The 22,692-nt window shown below is 38.4% G+C and overlaps 1 protein-coding gene and 1 long non-coding RNA gene across 5 annotated transcripts in view; one reads left to right on the top strand and one right to left on the bottom strand.

Annotated features, from left to right (window-relative positions):
* Nucleotides 1–22,692, bottom strand: part of CRTC1 (CREB regulated transcription coactivator 1) — a 118,266-nt gene that overhangs the window by 45,254 nt on the left and 50,320 nt on the right. The window lies entirely within an intron of this gene.
* Nucleotides 681–22,567, top strand: LOC127545196 (uncharacterized). Its single transcript, XR_007949610.1, has 3 exons — nucleotides 681–948; nucleotides 21,371–22,064; nucleotides 22,232–22,567. It is a non-coding gene; the product is annotated as an uncharacterized LOC127545196 (long non-coding RNA).

A 22,692-nucleotide genomic window follows, 5' to 3' on the forward strand; every position in this document is an offset into this window, starting at 1 on the left:
TTTAGAGATCCTCTTTCTTCAAGTCATTTAGTCATTGTTCTATCCAAGGAACATGGTTGCCTGGCTGATGAAATACTTTAGAATCACAAAACATTAACATGAAGGAACTTCAGAGTATCCAAGTCTCACCTTAAGCCTGAATCAGTCTCTCTAGAGTCCATGACAATCATGAAGCTTCTACAGGAGTATTTCTAATGATAGATCATTCGCTAGATCTACAGCTAGTCCCCATTATAGGGTTGCTGTAATGTAATTAGAGTTCCTCCTAATATTAAGCCCCAATCTGATTCTCTATGTCTTCTCTTCATTGACTTAGTTCTGGGGTCACACAGCCCAAGCCCAGTCCTTTTGCGAAATGACAGACCTTCAGGTATTTGAAGACAGGGATCACATTTCTCCTGCCTATTCCCCAGGTTTCCTTTCCCAACCTAAGCATCCTCTCAATTAATCTCTGTATGTTTTTAGTAACTCATGTATGAGTGGCCAGTCGGGTCAATAACTCCTCATCAGGCTCAAAGGAGTTATTTCTCTTTTTTTTACTTTCTCAGCTTCTAGTAGGGCATTTAGAGATAGGTAGTGATCAGTCTCTTATAGTCAGAATGTTCAATTCTTGGACACTATGCAAATTTGGTTGCTAAGGTACAACACTGTGTATATCAACAAAACTGTCTCAATTTCCCTCACAAACAGATGCTGCCAGTGCACTCTGTGAGCAGCCTGGGGCTGCTCACAAACAAGGCTCAAAAACAATCTCCTTTAAAAATAAGGCATCTCAGTCACTGGTATCCTGAACTGATCCAACTTCACCAGAGGTCTCTTGCTGACTTCCTAAAGGACTGGGGAATCATCATGGGCAGAAAGTGGACCTTTTCTAAGCTCAGCTGCTGACTATAAACATGGGACTTGAATTACATCAGGATGTCTACAAAGTGCCAATTACTCTTGGAGGTAGGTAGTATAAGAATGATCATCACAATTTTACAGATGAGGAAAATGAGGTTTGAAGAAATCAAGTGAATATGCCAGAATTACTAAGTGTTTGAAGTAGTATTTCAATCTGGAGTCAACATTCTATTGGAAGAACGCAATTATATCAATATTGACATTCTCACCAATAAATAAAACCAAACAATATAAGGAAGTTGAAGCACACATTACCTTTGGAAAGACTAAATAAAGGAATTGATAGAGTTGGTTTTATAATGATCACAGACAACCAGAAACATAATCTCTTAGGTTATTTGGTCAGCTTACATCACAGTACCCATGGGGAATATAAGAAAAAGGCCGCCACTACCAACACCACTACCACCATGCAGGTTATATACCAAAAGGATAGTTAACCAAAAATAAAAGGATATAACAATTTTAGGAAAAATTCTAAAAGACTCTCCAAATTATATCAACATATACTTTAATATTCAGTGATTACCATATACAAGTGGACATGGGAAGGACAACAAAGGTCAGAAAATACGAAAAAAGACAAAGAAATCACAAACATATATTAAGAATATTTTCTCCAAAAAGAGAAGCAGGCAGTTCTAAACATAGCAAACAGCAAATAATATCATCAAAAAATTTATCTTAAGGGATAAAAAAAAAAAGGCTGGTTACTGATATGGAGAATGATTTCTGAATCAGCTGTATGTATATAGTCAGACCATCAACTCATTAGAGAAAAGCTCAAAATCAATACCAAATTAGAAAAATAAAAAAGAGATGTAATGTGAAAACAAAACAATGCTGGCCTTCTTGGCAAGATGGCTGCCTAAACAGGAGGCAGATGGTGAGCTCCCCCATACCTACTACAACAAAAACCTGAAATCCGCAGGAGGATGAATAATGATCAAGAAATCTAAAGAGAAACTACAATACGTGATTTTTTTCCACTCTAGAATTGCACAAGTCAACCAGAACCCCTCAGGCAACAGGAAATAGGATCACCAGAAAAGACAGCAATACATCCCAAAGTAACCAAGTCTGTAGCTTCCCAAAATAACTACATTGGCCAGAAACATATATAGTCTTCAGACTTCTGTGTTCAGAAACAGCAAGAGGAGAAAGACTCTCAGAGAAAGCCCTAGTGTGATTAGAAAGCTCCATATCGGTTAAAAAGCTCGAGGGTGGGAAATTTGGAAACCACAGGTAGCAACTAGCACATGATCTAATGCCCAGACCAGGATACCTCAGCTCAAGAGGTAGCATTGTCTTCCACCCCCACTCCCCACCCCACTCCTACTCCAATAATATTTTATTTTTTCCAATTACATGTACAAATAGTTTTTAACATTTATTTTTATAAGATCTTGAATTTCAAATTTTTCTCCTTCCCCTCCTTTCCCCCTTCCCTTCATTCCCCTCCCCAAGACAAGAAATCTGATTTGTTATACATGTACAATCATGTTAAACATATTTCCATATTAGTCATGTTGTGAAAGAAGAATCAGAATAAAAGGGGAAAACCATGACAGAAAAAAAAAGTGAAAATAGTATGCTTGGCTCTGTATTCAGAGGCAACAGTTCTTTCTCTGGATGTGGTCAGCATTTTCTATCATGAGTATTTTGGGATTGTCTTAGATCACCGCATTACTGCGAAGAGCCAAGTCTATCATAGTTGCTCATTGCCCAATGTTGCTGTTACTGTGTACAATGTTCTCTTGGTTCTGCTCACTTCATTCAATATCAGTTTGTGTTAAGTTTTTTCAGGTTTTTCTGAAATCCACCTGCTTATCATTTCTTATAAAACAATAGTATTCCATTACATTCACATACAGGAACCTTATTCAGTGATTTTCCAATTGATGGACATCCCCTCAGTTTTCAATTCTTTGCCATCACAAAAAGAATTGCTATATGTTTTTGTATGTAGCATTCTGCATTGGGAGAGAACTGAAGATAGAGGACTCTGAATTTCCATGGGGGTCTAACCCTAGGCAGACAAAACTCAGCACTGAAATCCAGGCAAAACAGGGCAAAACAAAGTAAGAGAAGCCATCCCTCTTAAAGTGCAGTATAAGATAGAACCTGGCACTGGCAAAAAGCCCCAGCTGAGAAAATAAAGCTAAAGAGACAAGTAAACCAAAGAAAAACCAGTATAAAAATCTAGAACTAGAGCACTCCTAAAAGAAGGAAGAGTATAATTCCAAAACAATGTGAGCAGAGACTTCAAAGGAAAAAAATGGGTTTTTGAATACCTAAAAAAAAAAAAAATGAAATAAAAAGCTCCGGAGTAAAGAATTTGATGAATTAATTTCTGAGATCTTATATTTTCTTCTATTTTTCTTTAAAAATCTTTTGATTTTATAATATTATCCCTACTTAGTAACTCCATTACTTGGGGTAAGGTTTACTACTTTCTCTTCATATCTACTTCTTGTTCCTATTCCTTCATTGTTATACTTTGAACTCAAATGCAGGACCACTTATCCCTATCCCTTACTCCGATCATTCATCAGACTTGGCTCTGACTAGCTTCTGGTTCCATCAAAAGATGATTTACCAGCCCTGAAGAAAAATCTAATCCCACAGTGAAAAGAAGAGTGGATCTGGAGGAAGAGGAACCAACTCCATTGACTCCTTATAGCCTCTAGGAGCAAATATAAAGTCTGTTTGGTTTTGAAAGTCCTTAAGACACACAACCTTATACCTTACTCCCCTCCACATACTCTCTTTCAGTGACACTGGCCCTTTTGCCATTTCATGAACAAGCATTACATCTCCCCTCTCCAAGCATTTTCACATTTTCATTTCCCCATACCTGGAATCCTCCCTCTTATAGTCTCAGCTTCCTGTAAGCTTTGCTAGCTTCCTGTAAGTCTCAACTAAACTCCCTGCAAGAAGCCTTTCTCCTGAAAGTACTAGCTTCTTGAATGCTAGTACCTTCCCTCTATTAATTATCTTCAATGTATTCTGTATATCTTATTTTTAAGTTGTTTCAATGTTGTCTCCTCACACTGTATTGCGGGCTTCTTTAGGGTAGGGACTGATTTTTGTCTGTCCTGGAATCCTCATGGTTTAATACAGTGCCTGGTAAATAGTAAGCACTTAATAATTACTTGGTGACATATCAAATTAGGCTTTATGTGAATAAAAAGCACAATACAAAAGTCTTCTGCATCTAGAATGGCCAGTCTGCCTTTCTTGTGCAACCTTTCAAAGCAGCTATAACCAACTGGGACACCCCTCTTCTATAACCTCAAGTCTTCTGCAAGTGAAATAGTCTTAGTTCTTTCAATTGATTTGCATATGGCATGGTTTATAAATACCTTCCTAATCTTGAAGATCAACTTTGGAGGTTATTTGAATTGTTGTTTTTCCTGCTAAAACTGATATTAGAACAGAACCCAATATTCCAGAAAGGTTCTGTCAGATCATAGAGGAGACAATCACACTTTGGTTGCTCAAACATATGAAAACCATCTATCAAGTTAAAATAATGTGCCATCATGATCAAAATAAAATACTTTTAAACAAAACCAGGAATTATCATCCTATCCAAATATCTAAGAATCAGGGATCAGGGGAAAATTTCATTAATCTCAGGATAAAATAATACCATTTCAAAAACACTTCAGTGTTCAAAATCTCATCCTAAATCATCAGTATTCAGTAATGAAAAATTTGACTTAAATCAGTACTTTTCCTTTACCACTATACCAACTTGGGAAGCAAGTAGATTATAAAAAGCATTAAAATGGAAATCAGAAGAGTCTTAAGTCTCAGCTCTGTCTCTTATATGCTATATGGCTCTGAATCTCTGGTTCTTTCATATAAAATGAAGGGGCTGGATCATCTCTAAGGTCACATCCAACTTCAAACTTATTTTCTATTCCTTTTCCTATGGCATTCTTCCCCCCCCCATAACCAACATTTCTCCCAGTATCCCTCTCCAAGAGAGTCACCCTAAATAACAAATTATATTTTTCAAAGCAAAAAAAAGAAATCAATACATCAAAAAAAATCTAAAAATATGTGCAATAATATACCATACCCAAGGATCGCTCAGCTTTGCAAAAGGGAGGGTCTCATATCTCCCTTCTTTGGGGCCAGGCTTGTTCTTTATAATTTTTCAACATATCAATAAGATTGTTCTGTAGTGGGTGTTTCCATTTACATTGTTGCAACCATTGTGCATGTTGCTTTCTTGATTCTGCTTACTTCATTCTGCATCAGATTCTGTCAATCTATTTTCTCTGTAGTCATCACATTTGTCATTTTTTATAGCAATGGTGTTGAACTCAAGCAGAAACTATTCCTGCAGGCCACATAGTGACAAAACTACACATTAAAATAATATTAAATATTTTCTATTTACCTGCATATTTTACCCCTCCCACACACACACATTATCTCCCCCATTAGATTATAAACTCCTTGAGGATAAGAATTATCATTTACTTCCTTTTGTATCCCTAGTTCTTAGAATAATATGATGCACAGAGTTGGGTGGTTAATAAATGTTTACTGATTGGTTCCCCCCCCTAAAAAAACACAATGAGGTGATTCAGACCTATTCCAATAGACTTGTATTTTTTGTATATATATATATACATACATATATATATATATATATATATTTTAAATAACTTTATATTGACAGAATCATGCCAGGGTAATTTTTCACATTATCCCTTGCACTCGTTTCTGTTCCGATTTTTCCCCTCCCTTCCTCCACCCCCTCCCCCAGATGGCAAGCAGTCTTATACATGTTAAATAGGTTACAGTATATCCTGGATACAATATACGTGTGCAGAACCGAACAGTTCTCTTGTTGCACAGGGAGAATTGAATTCAGAAGGTATAAATAATCCGGGAAGAAAAACAAAAATGCAAGCAGTTTATATTCATTTCCCAGTGTTCTTTCTTTGGGTGTAGCTGCTTCTGTCCATTCTTGATCAATTAAAACTGAATTAGCTCTCTTTATCGAAGAGATCCACTTCCATCAGAATACATCCTCAAACAGTATCGTTGTTGAGGTATATAATGATCTCCTGGTTCTGCTCATTTCATTTAGCATCAGTTCATGTAAGTCTCGCCAGTCCTCTCTGTATTCATCCTGCTGGTCATTCCTTACAGAACAATAATATTCCATAATATTCATATACCACAATTTACTCAACCATTCTCTAATTGCCAATTCCAATAGACTTATGATGGAAAGAGCCATCTGCATTCAGAGAGAGAGCTGTGGGGACTGAATGTTGATCACAACATAGTATTTTCACCTTTGTTGTTTGCTTGCTTGCTTTTTTTTAATTTCTCCTTTTTTTTTCTTTTTGATCTGTTTTTCTTATGCAGCATGGTAACTGTGGAAATATGTATAGAAGAATTGTACATATTTAATCTATATGGATTACTAGCTATCTAGGGGAAGATGATAGGAGAAAGGGAGAGAGAAAATTTTGGAATACAAAGTTTTGTAAGGTGAATGTTGAAAACTATCTTTGCATGTATTTTGAAAACAAAAAGCTATTATTAACTGGTTCCTTGAGGAGTGTGACATCTTAGAGCACAATAATATTCCATTATATCTGTGTAACGCAGTTTGTTTAGACATTTCCTAACTAATGTTCATCACCTTTGCTTTTAATTCTCTTTTACCTCAAAAAGCATATCATAAGTATTTTGGTATACAAGGACTCTTTCCTTTTGTCAATGATCTCCATGGGACATTTGCCCAGCAATGGAATCTTTGGGTCAAAAGGAAGGGACATTTTAGTAATTTTATTTGCAAAATTCCAAACTGCTTTCCAGAATGGTTAAACCAATTCTTTACTTTACTAAAAATATATTAGTGTGACCTAAGAGTTTTTAAGGATTCTCCTAGCTCTAACATTCTTTAGTCTATGTTTTGAGATCTTTCTCAGCTCTGACATCTATGTTGCAAAGTTTCCTCCAGCTTTAAAGTTTTATATTTTATGATGGAAGGGACCTTAAAACATTTTAATTCTAAAGTTATTTCTAGATCAAAGGAGTTCAACTCAACAAGCGTTTATTACATATGTACTTACTATATATAAGTCACTGTTAGGTGATGCCTAGAATGCAAAGACAAAAGTGAAAAATTATCCTTACCTTCAAAAACTCACAAGAAACATAACAGGTAAACAGTTAAGAACATAAAAAATAATCTGAGGACAGCTCTAATCTTCTAAGCTCCTTTAGCTCCAACTTCATGTTTTACGATCCTTCCAAATTCTTATATTCTCTCCCTTAAAGTCCCTCTCAACTCTGATGTTCTATGTTTTAAGTTCTTTTTCACCTTTGATCCCATTTTTTCAAAAGTTTCTTCCAGCTCTGATATTTTATATTCTTTTTTTCTTAATTTTTTATTATAGTTTTTTATATACAAAACATATGCATGGGTGCAAAAACTTCTGTTTCAACTTTTCCCCTTCTTCCCTGTACCCCCTCCCCTAGATGGCAGGTAGTCCCATACATGTTAAATATGTTAAAGTATATGTTAAATACAATATATGTATACATATTTATACAGTTGTCTTGTTGCACAATAAAAATCAGATTTAGAAAGAGGGTAAAAATAATCTGAGAAGAGAAAATAAAAATGCAAGCAAATGATAATAGAAAGAGTAGAAATGTTACATTGTGGTCCATACTCATTTCCTAGGGTTCTTTCTCTGGGTGTAGCTGGTTCTGTTCATTACAGATCAATTGGAACTGATCTGGATCCTCTCATTGTTGAAGAGAGTCACGTCCATCAGAATTGATCATCATGTAGTATTGTTGAAGTGTATAATGATCTCCTTAGCATCAGTTCATATAAGTCTCTCCAAGCCTCTCTGTATTCATCCTGCTGGTCATTTCTTATAGAACAATAATATTCCATAACATTCATATACCACATGATATTTTATATTCAAAGATGCCTTGAAACTCTGGCATTCTATTGTTCTAAATGTCTTCCCAGATGACATTCTATGATTCCAGGTCTATAAAGATTAGAATGTTATGGTTCTCCTTCAGCCATTAATGTTCATGATTTATATGGTTCCTTCTCCCTTCCCTCAACTCCCTCTATACTCTAAAGTCCTTTCCAGCTCTGACTTCCTACATGTTAAAGTCCTTTCCAGCTGGGATGTTTTATTTTTGAGATTCCTTCCAGGTCTAAAAACTCTATGGTATTAGGTTTGCAGAAGCATTTTGAATAGCTTAGCTCCTCCTAACATTTCCACTCATGAATTATCCTGGGGGTTTTTCTCTGCATGAAGGTATTAAAAGAGCATTTCCACCCAGCCATTACAAGTCTGTCACTTCAATCCCTTCCCAGCCCTGCTCCTGACCTTCTGGACTTCAAAATCATGCTTCTTCTGCTGTCTTGTCCTGAACTTTCCCTTAGCACTCTGGAGTCTCTTAGCACCCTTGCAGTCTGCCCCCCTGGAATATCCCTTTGCACGGACTACCCCTCTTCTCCACTGGTGAATCCCACCCTTAAGCCTGCATTCTGTAAAGAGGTCCTGGCCAGGCTGCCCTCCTCCCATTCCAGGTCCTGTTTCTGACTTTCTAGACTTCAAAATCATGCTACTTTGCAGGTACCTTCAGGTCCCCTCACCCCCTATTTTTTCAGCTTTCTTTCTGTGTTAGAATCTCCCACTAGAATATGTGCTTCAATGAGAGCACATTTAGCTTCCTTCCTTCTTCTTCCCCTTCCAACCACATTTCTCTGACCCAGTCAGGGCCAGCTCCAGGCAGCATTATCTGTTTGTTGTTCTTCACTCCACTATGTATGACTTTGTTGGAAGGATACATTTGAAAAGGTCAGAAGCCAACAAATTTCAAGACTCTGGTGATTACCAAGCCCTCATCTCCTAGCAGAAGATTAGGTATTCGATTAAGAGACATGAAATTGGCTTCCTATTTCAGTCTCTAAAATGACCACTTCAGAAGCATGGGACTCTGGAGTCAAAGGCTACACAGAAAGCGAGAGAAAGACATTGCCAAGATGCCCTATGATTTAAAAAAAAAGTTGTCCTTGTCCTTGGATATCTCCAGTTAAGAAGGAAAAAGAAAAGGGGAAAGGGAAACTGTGGATTCATACTCAAATGTTGGCAGAATCAAAGATTCATCTTCCTAAGGAGTTGACTGGCTAAAAGATCAATATTATGCCATTATTAGGAGCCACGCAAAAAGCAATGAACATCATACTAAAATATCCAGGCAGTACTTCCCACAGTATGTGGCTGGCTAAATAGCTAGTGTTTAATAAATGTTTTTTCTTTCATCCATCTACTCATTTCAGAAAGCCTTATTTTAATTTAAAGAATTACAGAACCCCAGAGCTGGAGGAACTTCAGAATCAGAGGAAATGTACCCTGGAACATAGAAAGTTCAAACTGGAAGGAAACAGGAAAAAAAAATAAAAATACATAAGTCCTTGATTTTAGAAATGAAGACATGAAGGAGAAGTAAAGAAGAAAAGCAATTTGCTTGAATCACCCAACAAATTAGTGGTGGAATGAGAGCTCCCAGCCAGATGTCTCACTCCCAGGGCAGAACAGGGCAGCCCCTAAGCACTCTCAGCTTAGAATCAGAGCACTGGTGAGTGAGTCCCAGCTCTGCCAGATGGTACTGTGACTTTACTGTCTTGAGTTGGGGCAAGTTACCTTACCTCTCTAGGATCTCAGTTTCCTCACCTATAAATCAAGGAGATCTGAACTGGCTAACTTTGAAATGTCCTCCAGTTGTGACATCCCTCACTAGTACCTACTTTTCCAAGTTGTCAGATAACTTTGGGCTCTTCCCAAATAGACAAAGGCCCTAGAGACCCCCAAGGATCAGCTGGATTCTCTAAGAGCCCAAACTAGGCTCTTCCTCCTGCAGATGGAATCTTGTTTTTGATACTATGTATGATTATTGTCAAGTCTCAACTATTTCCATGGCAACATCAGCTTTTTCCTTCTAATGAGATTAAAGTAAATTAATGGCAGGCTTTCTTGATTGCTGAATTTGGCCAACCAAATGTTTGAAACTTTCCTTGCTGAAGCAGTAAAGAGATGTTGCCAATGAAGACTTCCTTATTAAGACTCCAGGGGAATCACAGCACTGGAAGGGTTCTCCAAGGTTCTCTATTCAGTCCAGGTTTGAAGCAGAGAATTCCTCAACATCCTTGAGGGAAGATCATCCTATATCACACAACACTTCTGGTGGCAAGACACTCATTTAACAACTTATTCCTTTGCGAGACAGGACATTCTTTCTTTTAATGACTTACAATTTGCTTCTCTATAATATCTACCCATCTATGGAGGCCAAGCAGAGTTAAGTCTAATAGTTACTTTTTCCTGTGATGAAATGCCACATAATTCAAGAAAATAAATTTGTATCTAATCCCATGCTTTCCTCTCCACTCAGTGTCTATTTGCCAAAAGGAGACATTCATTCTCTGTTCCTCCCAGTGATCTTCACTGAGCACAGCTTCATCATTCTGCTCACTGAAGCTTAGCAATATCCCTCCTAAAGTGCTGCCACAAAAAAAAAAAAAAAAAAAAAAAAAAAACACTAATGATAAACTAACTTCTGAGGTTAAAATGTTGGAAGGCACAATGCTACAGACAAAAGGGATTTGGCGCCTACATTGATCTGACTAAGCACATTTCGTATTCCATTTTGAATTATATTTATTTACATCTATCATCCCCTCCTGTAGATTCTAACTTCTTATATAGATCCTCTACATCTCCGTTTTTCTTAGTGCCCACAGCACAGTGTCTTACCTAAATAAGCCATCAGTAAGTATCTGCTGAATGAATAAATGAAGAGATCACACTATCCCCAAAGCCTTGGAGATCTCAGAGCCAGCAACAGACACTTGGGTTTCTTTAGGAGAGTTTCTGACTAATTCAGTTCTAAAGAATGAAATGGGGAAAGCAATCTTAGAAGAGTGAGGCAAAAAGGCAGGAGAGTGGGGTTAGGGAACTGACTCTAACTGGCCTACTCAGAATGGAAGTTCCGGAGTGGGGTGCGAGAAGGCATCATGGGAAGAGGTGCACAAGAAGGGAAGAAACAGGAAATGCTAAGCTCAGGAGTTTCCAATTGATTCAGGAGACAACTGGAAATAACTATAGGGTTTTGAGAATAGGATTCATATGGCTGAAATACTCTAGGAACATGACTTTTTGCTTGTATAAAATCGGATAACAATGAACTTTGGAGTTAAACGATCTAAATTCTAATCTGGGACTGTTAATAACTTACTATGTGATCTTGGATAAGTCACTTCATCAATTAATGAACAAATAGTTACTTAAAAATAAATTATTAAATAAAAAATATTATATCCTTATCTCTAGGTGGCAGGGACATGAAAGAAAAAACAAAACAATCCCTGACCTCAAGAAGTTTCTATCCTATTGAGGGAAACAATCTGAGCATATACAAAATACAGAAAAAGGAAATACAAGGTAATTCAAGGTGGCCTTTGCAAGGAATAGCATTATAGCACCTTGGGAAATCAGAAAAGGGCTCTATGAGCTTCTGAAATTTCTCCCTGTGTAAAATGGGGAGGGTGGAGAAAGTGACATTTGGCTATTACCTTTATTACAGAATGTTGCAATAGGTGAGATGGACATCCCCAATAACAAAGGGTGAACCCCTGCAAAAGGGGTTCCTCTTATGGAGGAACAAATTGGACCATGTACCAACAGAGCAGGTCAGGGTGTATGCCAATCAGTAATGGGACTGGGCCCACAAATAGCTGCCATATTTCTAGTTTATGTGAGAGAGGAGATTCAGCTTCTTATGTTTTAATTCTTCTAGCTTTAATATTCTAGATACTAAGATCCCTTTTCTCTTTTTTCATTTTAAAAGAAAAAAAATAATGATGCCTTTTGCTTTTTTTTACAACCCCCAAACCTCCTTTATAACAAGGAAACAGGTAAAACAAAATCCACCAACAAAACCACCATATCTGATAGAGTAGGCAACGTCTTATGTCCTCAAGTTCCTCAGTACTTTAATGGAGCATGACTGGTAACAGCAGATTTAAAGTTGAGGGAAGAGAGCTAGGTTCCTATCACATATGTGTGAATGTATATACGCTCACATGAGATTATCCAAAAGGAAAAACCTAAAAGGAAACTGAACACAATAGCTCCAGTCTGCCCATGGAGTTCTGGAGACAGGGATAGCTACAGAAAAAGTATCTGCTTGGCACTGACTCCCTAATAGCCCTTATCCAGAGAGGAAGATTCTGGGAACTGAGAGTTTACAGCTTCCCTCCTCCTCAGCAGCTAATTGCTGCCAAATGCAAATTCAGAATAAAGGTCTTCTTCCTTCAGAGGAAATAGCCCCAGCACATGTGGTCCATGGTCTTGAGCCTCACCATAAGCACTCATCAACGTGGTACTTTATAGACACTCACTCAGATAAGGGTGGAGTGTACTTCTAAAGAGATCTCTAAGATATGACCCTCTAAAATAAATGAACACAGGAAGTCAGTTTTCACAAAGTTGCTAGCTTTGCAGTTTCCATAACTAATTTTTTAAATGTATATGATGTTTAAATTTTCTAGCTTTAGAATAGCTAGTGAATAAGTGAAATATGGTGAATAACATATTAGAGAGATTCTTAAGAGATAGGTTACCTATAATTAGACTTGGATTACAGTTCTGGTTCTGCCACTAACCAATTACATGACTTAGGGCAATGGATTGTGCTGGATCTGAGTTTCTCTATCTATAAAACAAGTTAATCTCTAAGGTTTTTTATTAGCTTTTACATTCTACAAAATCACAGTAAGTCAGTCAGCTAGAGTTCTTTAAGCACCTCCAATGTGCTAGATAGGCACTGTGCTAAGTGCTGTTAAAAAAAAAAAAATAGAAAGAAAACATCTGCCTTCAAAAGGCTTACATCCTAATGGAGAAGACATACATAAAAAGAAGTTGAAAAAGAAGGGTTAGAAGAGATCTGGGGAGATAAAGCTATCCATCAGCAGTGGAGGGTTGGTTAGAGAGAGAGTGGAAAGTACAGAGTGCAGTTTGGAGAAGAAGGATCATCGCAGCCTCAGAGAAATTCAGATGGAAGGTTCCTGTGAGCTCTCACATTCAAAGCTTTAAAGTCTTTTTCAATTTTAACATTCAATGTTTTAAGAGTTTGTTTGTTTTTTTAGCTCTTCTATTCAGTGTTCATAGATCCAGAGCTGGAAGGAACCTCAAAAGCCATGTAGGCTAATGTCCCAAGGCCTAAATCACAATCCAGAAGAGCCTTGAGACAGGTCTTGAACCTGAACTCTGATATCCAGAATCCTTACCCATTGAACTCAACTGCTTCCTTTTTAAATGTGCCTTCCATTTTTGATATTATGTGTATAATTTAGTAAACCCTATATGGTTCTGCTATTTGTCAACTCTCTCCTTGTCATTTCTACATGTTGAAATACTATCTATTTTTCCAAACCCTGCTCTATTGGCACTTCCAATGAGAAGTGCTTTTGCAGACCCTTTGGTCCTTTCCTCAGCCCCTTCCTAAGAAGAAATATTTCCTTTCTAGACTTTGCAAAGCACTTTGTGGCTATCTCTTTGTTTCTTTATATTCCATCCTAAAACAGAGTATCTGTTCTTCCTTGTTAGGTTGGAGACCCCAAGAGGGCAGGTATCTGGTCTGATTTATGTTCTTTCATCCTTTTTCTCCCATTTTGAAGGTCCTCAAACAAACATCTATTGAGTCACAATGAACCTTTAAATAAGGCTTTGAACTGGCCCTAGCAGCCCAAGTCCAACCTGTAACTTAGTCTGAAAGAGGCCAGCTAGTGACTCTTACCCCAAAGGGCCCATTTGCAGTCAGTCTTCCAATCTACTCTTGACTACTGAGCCAGGTCCCAGGGTTAAGGCCCCAGATCCATAAATATCGGAAAAGTTAAACCCTTTTGGTTTAAGAAAAGACAAGCAAACTGAGCTATCACAAGTTTTATGCATTCTGATTTTTCTGCTTATGAAAAGATATTGCCAACATCAGCAAGCTCTATATTAGGCACTTGTCATGTGCCCAGGACTGTGATAGGTGCTGAAGAGACAAAGACCCAGGGAAACCTGTACGTGTGTGTGTGTGTGTGTGTGTGTGTGTGTGTGTGTGTATGAAGTTTGTAATAGAATTCAACAAAAGGTAATATGGGAATAAGGGCATGTTCAGGAAAGGCCTTATATGAGGGGGCATTTACGGCTATTCTTTTTAAAGTGTTTGGAAACCAGCCTAAATCTCTTTCAAAAATGAGCAGAACCTGAAGCCATTAGCACTAATAATGCTGGGAGAAGCAAATCTGTTGCTCCCTTCCTCTCTCCTAAGATAGTTGTCAGGAAGGCACTTTATAAACCTTCAAATAAGCACTGGAGAAGTGTGAACTGCTGTTATTACTCCCAATCAAAACTGCTCAAAATCATCATCAAGAGTTCATCATCCCTCAGTGTGGCAGAGTAGAAGAACCTTGGTGTAAAAAGACCTTCAACAAAAGACCTGGCAAAACCTCCTTGCCTCTCTATCCATTTCAGTTTCCTCATATATAAAATGGGAATATCATCCATGCATAGAGAGACTGGATAGGAGGAGAGGACTCTGAAAATTACAGAGTGCTACAAATGGGAGCCATTCCGAATTATGGCAGCCCTACCCACAGCTGCCCTTCTCTAGCATCTCCTCTCTGCAGTGAAGGGAGGCTTTCAGATGAAAAACAAATCTTGCCTACTTCAGCTGTGATCACAATGGCATCCTCAGAATCACAAAATCTCAGCAGTCAAACCACCCACTCATCCCCTCCCCTCAGAGGAAAATTACAAACCCCAATGAAAGAAGTCTGTGGGTTTTTTTCTTTTTTATTATTCTCTAGATGTGTAAATGGTAACATCATATCAGGCAGCTGCACAAGGTAGACCAGACCACCTGCTAATCAAGAGTGGGGATAACCACAGGAACATCAGCTCTTAGAGCAGAAAAAGACCCCAATGTGGAGAAAATCAGAGTTAGAGGATTCTGAACATAGAATGTGAAAACTGGAAAGGGCCTTAGAGGTCAAACTCTACCCACTCATTTGTGAGAGAGGGGAGGAAAATGAGACTTTTTGACTTATTTGAAGATTTATAAAGTGCCTTCCTTACAACTATCTTAGGAGAGAGAAAGGGAGCAACTGATTTGCTCCTCCCAACTCTGCTAGTGCTAACAGCTTCAGGAAGAACTAGAAGTCTAAAGATGATTAGGCAGAAGCCAATTTGGAAAATACAAACGGGACATTTCCAAGTTCCTACTGACAGTTCTCTTAGGAATCCCCTCCAAGTTTCCAAAGGAGGCAAACAGAGAGCAAGTGTGTACTGGGCTCAGGGATGATATTCCCATTTTATATTATATATAAAAAAGGAGAGCTACTTGGGCTCTCCTATTGACCCTGCCACTGGTTACATGTGCAAAACTAAGTCAGTCACTTCCTCTCCCTTTAGACTATTTGGGGTTTTCAGAAGATATCAGGTCCACCCTACATCTGAGCTAGAATCTCAGTAATAGGGAACCTACTACTTCCAAGATTCCAGTCTCTCCCTGCTCTGCTCTTTTCTCCACACAAGTCAGAGGAAGGACCAACCTCAACTTCAGGCTTCTATCTGGATCAAGTATCGGTTCTGCTGTTTAGCATTTAAAGCCCCTCACAACCTGCCCTAAGCCACCTTTCTAGTTCATTCCATGCACTCTCAAGAACAGACTGTTTGCCTTTCTTCATACATGATATGCTCACCTCCCTTCCCTGGGCCTCTGCACTGGCTGTGCTACATCCAGAGGGTTGTTCTTCCTCACCTCAGCTTTCTAGAATCCCTGGCTTCCTTCAAGACCCAGCTCAGGGGCCACCTTCTCTAGGCCTGTCTAACTGCTGCTGCCTTCCTCTTCAAAGACACTATTATGCTTTTAGGCATATATATGTGGAGAAGAAGGGAGAGAGAGAAAGGGGGAAGAAGAGACTCCCTCATTAAAATGTAGGTTCCTTGAGGGCAGAAACTGGCTTTCATCTTTGTACAAAATGACCCAGTACCTACCTAACAGTGCCTGGAACAGAGCAGGCATTTAACAAATAGTTGTGAACTGATTGGAAAATCTTTCTTTGTCAGAGGCCAACGTCTACCTAATATACCTCTTAACAAGGCCTAACCTGCCATGTCAAAATTCATAATGATAGCCTTCCCTCCTTCCCATACCTATGTACTTTATTTTTTGAACCTAAATGTCATACTTTACATCTGTTCTCCTTAAATTTCATCATATAAAGAAAAGGAAAACAGAACCAAAGGTGGAAAAACTTCAGACAATCCTGGAAAAAGTTAATGAATAAAAGAAAACAGAACCAAAGGTGGAAACACTTCAGACAATCCTGGAAAAAGTTAATGAATAAAAGCATTTTCCTTACTTGATGATTATATGTTAATTTAAGAAGTTATGATTTTTACCCTTTATTTTTTGTTAATATTCAGTAAATACATAATAAAAAGAAAAGCTTTAAACTTAAAAAAAAATTCATTAGATGTGACCCATCATTTTGGATCTTAATTCCTTCATTCAACAAAACACTTATCTACCCTACCCTCTGTTCATAGCATACCCAAATCGGACAAGCAAATTGTATTTAATTATCTTTATTTAGAGGACTCCCAAATATGTGTATTTCTAATCTTCTTTGAACTTCAGTCCCATAGCATCATCTCCTTGATACATTTCACCTTGCTAGTCCATAGGATCTCATCTTCCTCTTCCAAAGATATTTCTGTCAACTCTACCAACCCTCAGAAGTCAACCAAATTTGTAACCTCAAAATTATCACTGGCTCCTTTCCTCTTCTGTACTCCCCAATCTATCACCTATCAAATACTCTTAATTCTTACCACATGCCTCAAATTTTTCTTCTACTCTCTATTCACACATCCTTCACTATAGTTATGCTAATGACTTCTACACAGATAACTGTAACAGCCTCCTAATTGGTCTCTCAGCCTCCAATCTTCTACAGAACTGCCAAAATAAATCTTCCTAAGGCACAGGGTTGCCTATGTCATTCCTTTGCTAGAATAAATTACAAATTCTGCAATCTGGAAGTAAGAGGCTCCACAATCAGACTCCAACCCACCTTTCCAATCTGACTTTACTTTCAAACATTCAACATTCCAGCAGTAACAGTAACTATTCTCTAACTTTGGTATTCCACTTCAGAGAAGAGAGAGAGGGAGGGAAGAAGAGAAAAAGGGAAGAAGGAAAGGAAGGAAGAAAGGAAAGAGGGAGTGAGGAAAAGTGATGACCTCGTGATATTTTATCTTTTTGTCAGTTTTGTGATCTGCTTCTGGAGGTCATTATCTAATTCCTCCTCCTAGCCAGGGTGGTACTAGAACAAATCTTTCTCTGAGTCTTACCCAAGTACTCTCTACCATGCTTGCTTGCTTCCTTCCTTCAGTTCACAGATTCCTTATAGAAGGTAGGATTTGAATCCAAGTTCCTCTTGACTTCAAATTCAGCCTTTTTTCTATATCACATGGCAAGTCTGCTATTATTGCTTCTTTCTAATCTGTTCCTTTTGAATAAAGCATATCCTGATCATGAGTCATACATCTCAGTATATCTGTTATACCTATGTTTCAAGTGCCCTCCCAGCTCTAACACTCTTGTGTTCTAAAGACTCTCCCAGATCTGGTAGCCTATGTTATAAAGAATCTTCCTGCTTGGATAATCTATGGTCTAAATCTAAATCTAATCTATGATCTAAATTTCTAGAACTAGAATCCTATGTTCTGACTCCTTCCAGACCCAAAGTTTTGTCATTTTATAAATTGCATACAGAATAGTTCAATAATCCACAAAAATAATGATCATAGGTTTATTGAAGGAAAAAACAGAAACAGGGTCAATTTTATAAGGACAACTTAGTTTACTAAACAATTTAGTTTGCAGCTTTCCAAATGTTCGTGTGCCCCTGATGATAGGAACTGGCAATAAGAAGCTATCTCATGTTCCCTGTGTAGACACTTCAAAAACAGCACATATTCAGCTAATGTGCTGTCTCCTTGAGAACAGAGAGTGAAGTAATGGGCAACTCGAGAAGGGTTTCCTCAGAGAGCATTTGTCTGTAAGAGTCGTGGCTTTTAACTACAGATTTAGGCACAAGTTCCACCTGTCCCCAACTGTACTTTCTTGTGCTGACAACCTTTTGTCAATCACTATACATGCAGGATGGTATTGCAAGATTTGTGGGTTGAAGATGCCTTTGAAACAGAAGGCTTGAAGGTCCAAAGCAGATATTTTTATTTAACAAATGGTTTTGTGGAGCAAACTTCTCCAAAGAGTATATGTTACAGGCATCTCATGGTATGTCAAGGTTGGTAATCATTCAGGCTCGTTTTCTTACTTTACATACCAGAAAGATAGGTCCCAAACTAACAAATTCAGAAGACTTCAAGGTCACATGGCTAGTTTGTGGTAGAACCAGGACCAACACCTCATTCTCTTTGTGGCCAATACAATGATAAATATTTTTAATCTCAAAAAACCTACTTTGCATCTGCAGCTCTGTTCAATCGTTTTCTGTCATGTCCAACTCTCTGTGATCCCAGGTGCAGTTTTATTGGCAGAGATTCTGGTGTGGTTTGCCATATCCTTCTCCAGCTCATCTGACAGATGAGGAAACTGAGGCAAGTAGTTAAGTGATTTGTCCAGGGTCATATAGCTTGGAAGTATCTGAAGTTCGATTTGGATTCAACCTCCAGACTCCAGGGTCTATCTATCCAGTGTGCCACCTAACTGCCCAAAAGCTGCAATTCTGCTCACTGGAACAGAACATCCAAGACATCTGATCACCAGAAATCTCTTCATCAGGCTGTTTAACTCAACCTTGGATATATTTAGCACCTTCCTATCTCCCTCAGTCTCCTCTCCCCTCTAACTGGAAGGTTGAAGGGTAGAGCATCCAACTCCACCCAAAGCCTTCCTTTATAGGTCCTAGACTTTCCAACTCATTCCACTTTGAATGTGCAGCTCTGTTTGATCTCAGCTTCACAGAAAATAATGCCCTTTGCTAGTACTCCCCGGTGATTCCCCCTCCTCAGCACTCCCGCCCACATTTTCCAACTTCCTCTTATGTATTATCTCCCTTCCCCATTAGATTGTAATCTATTTGAGGGCAGGGACTTTTTTCCCTTTTTCATTTTCTTTTTTGTATCCCTAGTGCTTAGCACAGTATCTCGTACAGTACTAGGTAAAAACTTAGTAAGTATTTATTGAATTTAAATAAGTTGAATGATTATACAAATATGAACATTTCCACCATGGATAACATCTCTATACTATAATATAGTCTCTATAAGTTGTAGTAAAAAAAAATTTTCCCTTTGTCCATCAACTGGAGAATGGCTAAATAAGTTATGGTATATGAATATAATGAAATATTATTCTATAAGAAACCCTGAGCAGGCTGATTTCAGAAAAGTCTGGACTTACGTGAACTGATGCTGAGGGAAGTAAGCAGAACCAGGAGAACATCATACGCAGTAACAACAAGATTATGTGAAGATCAACTATGATGGACTTGGCTCTTCTCAACAATGCAGTGATTTAAGACAATTCTAACAGACTTAGCATGGAAAGTGCTATGCACATTCAGAGAGAGAACAACAGAGGCTCTATGTGGATTGAAGCATAATACTTTCACCTTTTTTTTTGTTTACTTGTTTTTTCTTTCTTGTGTTGGAATTTTCCCCTTTGCACAATATGACAAATATGGAAATATGTTTAAAAGGACTGTACAAGTCTAACCTATATCAGATTGCTTGATGTCTTGGGGAAGGGAGAGGTAAGGGAGGAAAAGAAAAATTTGGAACACAAAATCTTTTTAAAAAATCAATGTTGTAAATTATCTCTATGTGTATTTGGAAAAATAAAATGCTACTGAGAAAAAAAAAATTATCCCCTGATAACCTCCACAGATTCAGCTAGGATTTTCTTCAGACAAGAGACTAAGTCCTACACCTGAAATTTTTCTGTCTTCTAGGACTTTTTGTAACTTCCATCTCAACTCCATAATATGACCAAAAAAAAAAAAAAAAGGATTATAATAAAGGACATTTAGCTTAGAGAAACAAAATCCTACCCAGCCACTAGACTCTGATTTCCATCTGGCCTGAAAATAAGGAAAAGGTATTACTGGAAAGGAGAAGTCAACTATAGTAGGCATTCCCAGCTGCCAGAGCTTATTACCCCCTCCTATGCCACTCTTTATTCTTGAACCAACCTCACCAGACCAAAGAGCCATTTAAAATGAAGTAAGGAATAATGAGCATATGTCTGACCATTCTTGAGTTTCCATGAACTATTGCAAAGCAGACATATGGCCTAGCTTTTGACATCAAGTAATTCCCATCTTCCCTGGCTCTCAGAGCCCCCTGGGGATGTCTGAGAAGAGGATCTGCAATAAAGCCTTCCTTGCAAGCTTTTTTCCCAAAGTATAACTGCAGCACACAAAGAGAGAGGGTTGATGATTTGTAGGGGTCACAAGGAACAAAGGTAAAATCTTCTCCCATAAATTTAATCAGCACATCTGAGTTCAGAGTAATAGACTTCCATTTTCAGCAATAATCCAATGAGTCCTAGAGCTGACCCCTGGATTCTTGATCAGTCTTTCTCAATTTAATATATATAGCACCACTACCCTCTTTCAGTTCAATGTAATGCTATTTAGACTTTCTCAGCATATAACACAACAAAGAGAAAAATAGGGGCAATTCCAGAAAGCAGTGACTATTGCAACTGAATTTCACATCCAAATCCCCATTCTAAGCAAAATCAAATTCTTGCTGATATGGATTTAGTCATTTTGGATGAAATAGAAACTATACTTTCTTCCCAAATTGGATTCACATAAAATCTCAGTCCAAGGAAAAGACATGTATTTAATTTCATTCATTTTTGCTAATACTGCGCTCTTTATGACAAAGACAATAGTAATGATAAAGCATATTTATTTATATAAAAAGAAACATTTTTAAACTCTTTTGCTGTAATGTTTTTAAAACCATAATTTTACATCCCTACACCAGAGCTATTGCTTTCTCATGGAGTAGAAATGATTCTGGCTCTCCAAGGCTCTGCTAGCAAAGTAATCATTATGATAGGACTTAGGCCACACCGGAAGGGCTCCTGTCTGCCAAATCAAAAATCAGCAGAGATTAATACTGAAAGAGTGGGCAGCAAGTGAAGAAATTATATGGCTATAGGAATTCATAAAAACCATTTACTAAGGCATGGAGAGGATGTCATATGAAATAGTACAGGTCTAGTGAAATTAAGGATTTTTAAAAATAATTTTGTTTCATTATGTTTTCTTTTTCTTTTTGAACTTTACTTTTAGGAATGTCACCTACATTCGGAGAGGTCCACTCTGCACTAATGCCATATGGTGTACCTGGTAGCTTTCTGCCTCAAAGGATTAAATTAATTCTGATACTTAAGCAGTAGTACCCAGAATAGTCAGAACCCAAGTTATTGTTTAGAAGTTGTATGCTGCCACACATTGCAAAGCATCCATCTGAAACTCCACTAGCGCCTTAGACAGTTCTGAAAACACAAGCCGCTATCCAAGCAAAAAAAGGCACTTTTAGTACACCAGAATACCTCAATAATTGGTTCTGCAAAAGAACAATTTTCAGCAAAACAATATTATAAAGGAGTAGACAGATGTTCAGCTGGGCCTCAAGCACTGCCCTCGCCCTTTGAGCCTCGAGTGATCAGCTAACCAAAGCCACAGGAGGGTTTCATAAGATTTTGGTCCAGGAGGGTCTGGTTAGGAAAAATGACTATCATGACTACAATTCAATATTGGTTGGGATGGTCCTTGCAGAGTACGTTTTCCACAGTGCAAGAAGCCAAGCGGCTGCAGAATCTTCTCTCTAGATGTAACAAAGGGCCAGAATGCTTGGCTGGCCGAAGGATCAACGTGACTTATACCAGTTCTCCAGGTTGAATGGACTTCACTGAGTGTTGAAGACTGGCACTTCCTGAGCCTCAGGAGCAGGGTAGGAAGCGGGCAGCAGGACCAGTTTCAGGTAACATAGGCTCCGAGCACCCACTCTCAGCGTGTATCGTTACCTCAGGGCACCAAAGGAAGGATGGAGGGAAAGGAGGGAGGGAGGGAATGGTTGAAGAGAGGAGGAGATACTAACTACAAATGCTCTCTCCTTCCTCTCCCCTGTTTTTCCCTTGTCACTGGCAGGAAGTGGCGCACGCAAGCCAAGATTTTTCAAGTCAGTGATTGTGCTGCAGTCCTAATGCTGATCAGACAGCAGGGTCAGGCTCCAAATCCACAGCTGTTCCTCCAATGGGGCTGGCACAGGAAATGAAATCCTGAAGTACAGAGCGTAGCTCTAACCTGCAGTGACAGCAGCTGCTCCCTCCAGGGCAATCTGGGGATATAACACATTATGTTTCCCACTCCCACCCCATCCATATACTGAAACACTTTGTAACAATTTAGCTTTTCCTCTGATTTGAGTGTTTTATTTTTTGGTGCTCATAAAAAGGGGAGGCTTAAAAAATATGCCACTTAACCCGAGGCCTCTAACAACAAAACGTTCTCCTGTTAAAAGACTTGGCATAGCCACAGCCCCACTAGGGCCAAAAGGGGAGATGGCCACAGTCTGTCTCCTAGATGCAGACAGAGAACATCAGAACATC

The sequence above is a fragment of the Antechinus flavipes genome, chromosome 1 (assembly GCF_016432865.1).
Source record: "Antechinus flavipes isolate AdamAnt ecotype Samford, QLD, Australia chromosome 1, AdamAnt_v2, whole genome shotgun sequence".
In the NCBI taxonomy this organism is placed as follows: Eukaryota; Metazoa; Chordata; class Mammalia; order Dasyuromorphia; family Dasyuridae; genus Antechinus; species Antechinus flavipes.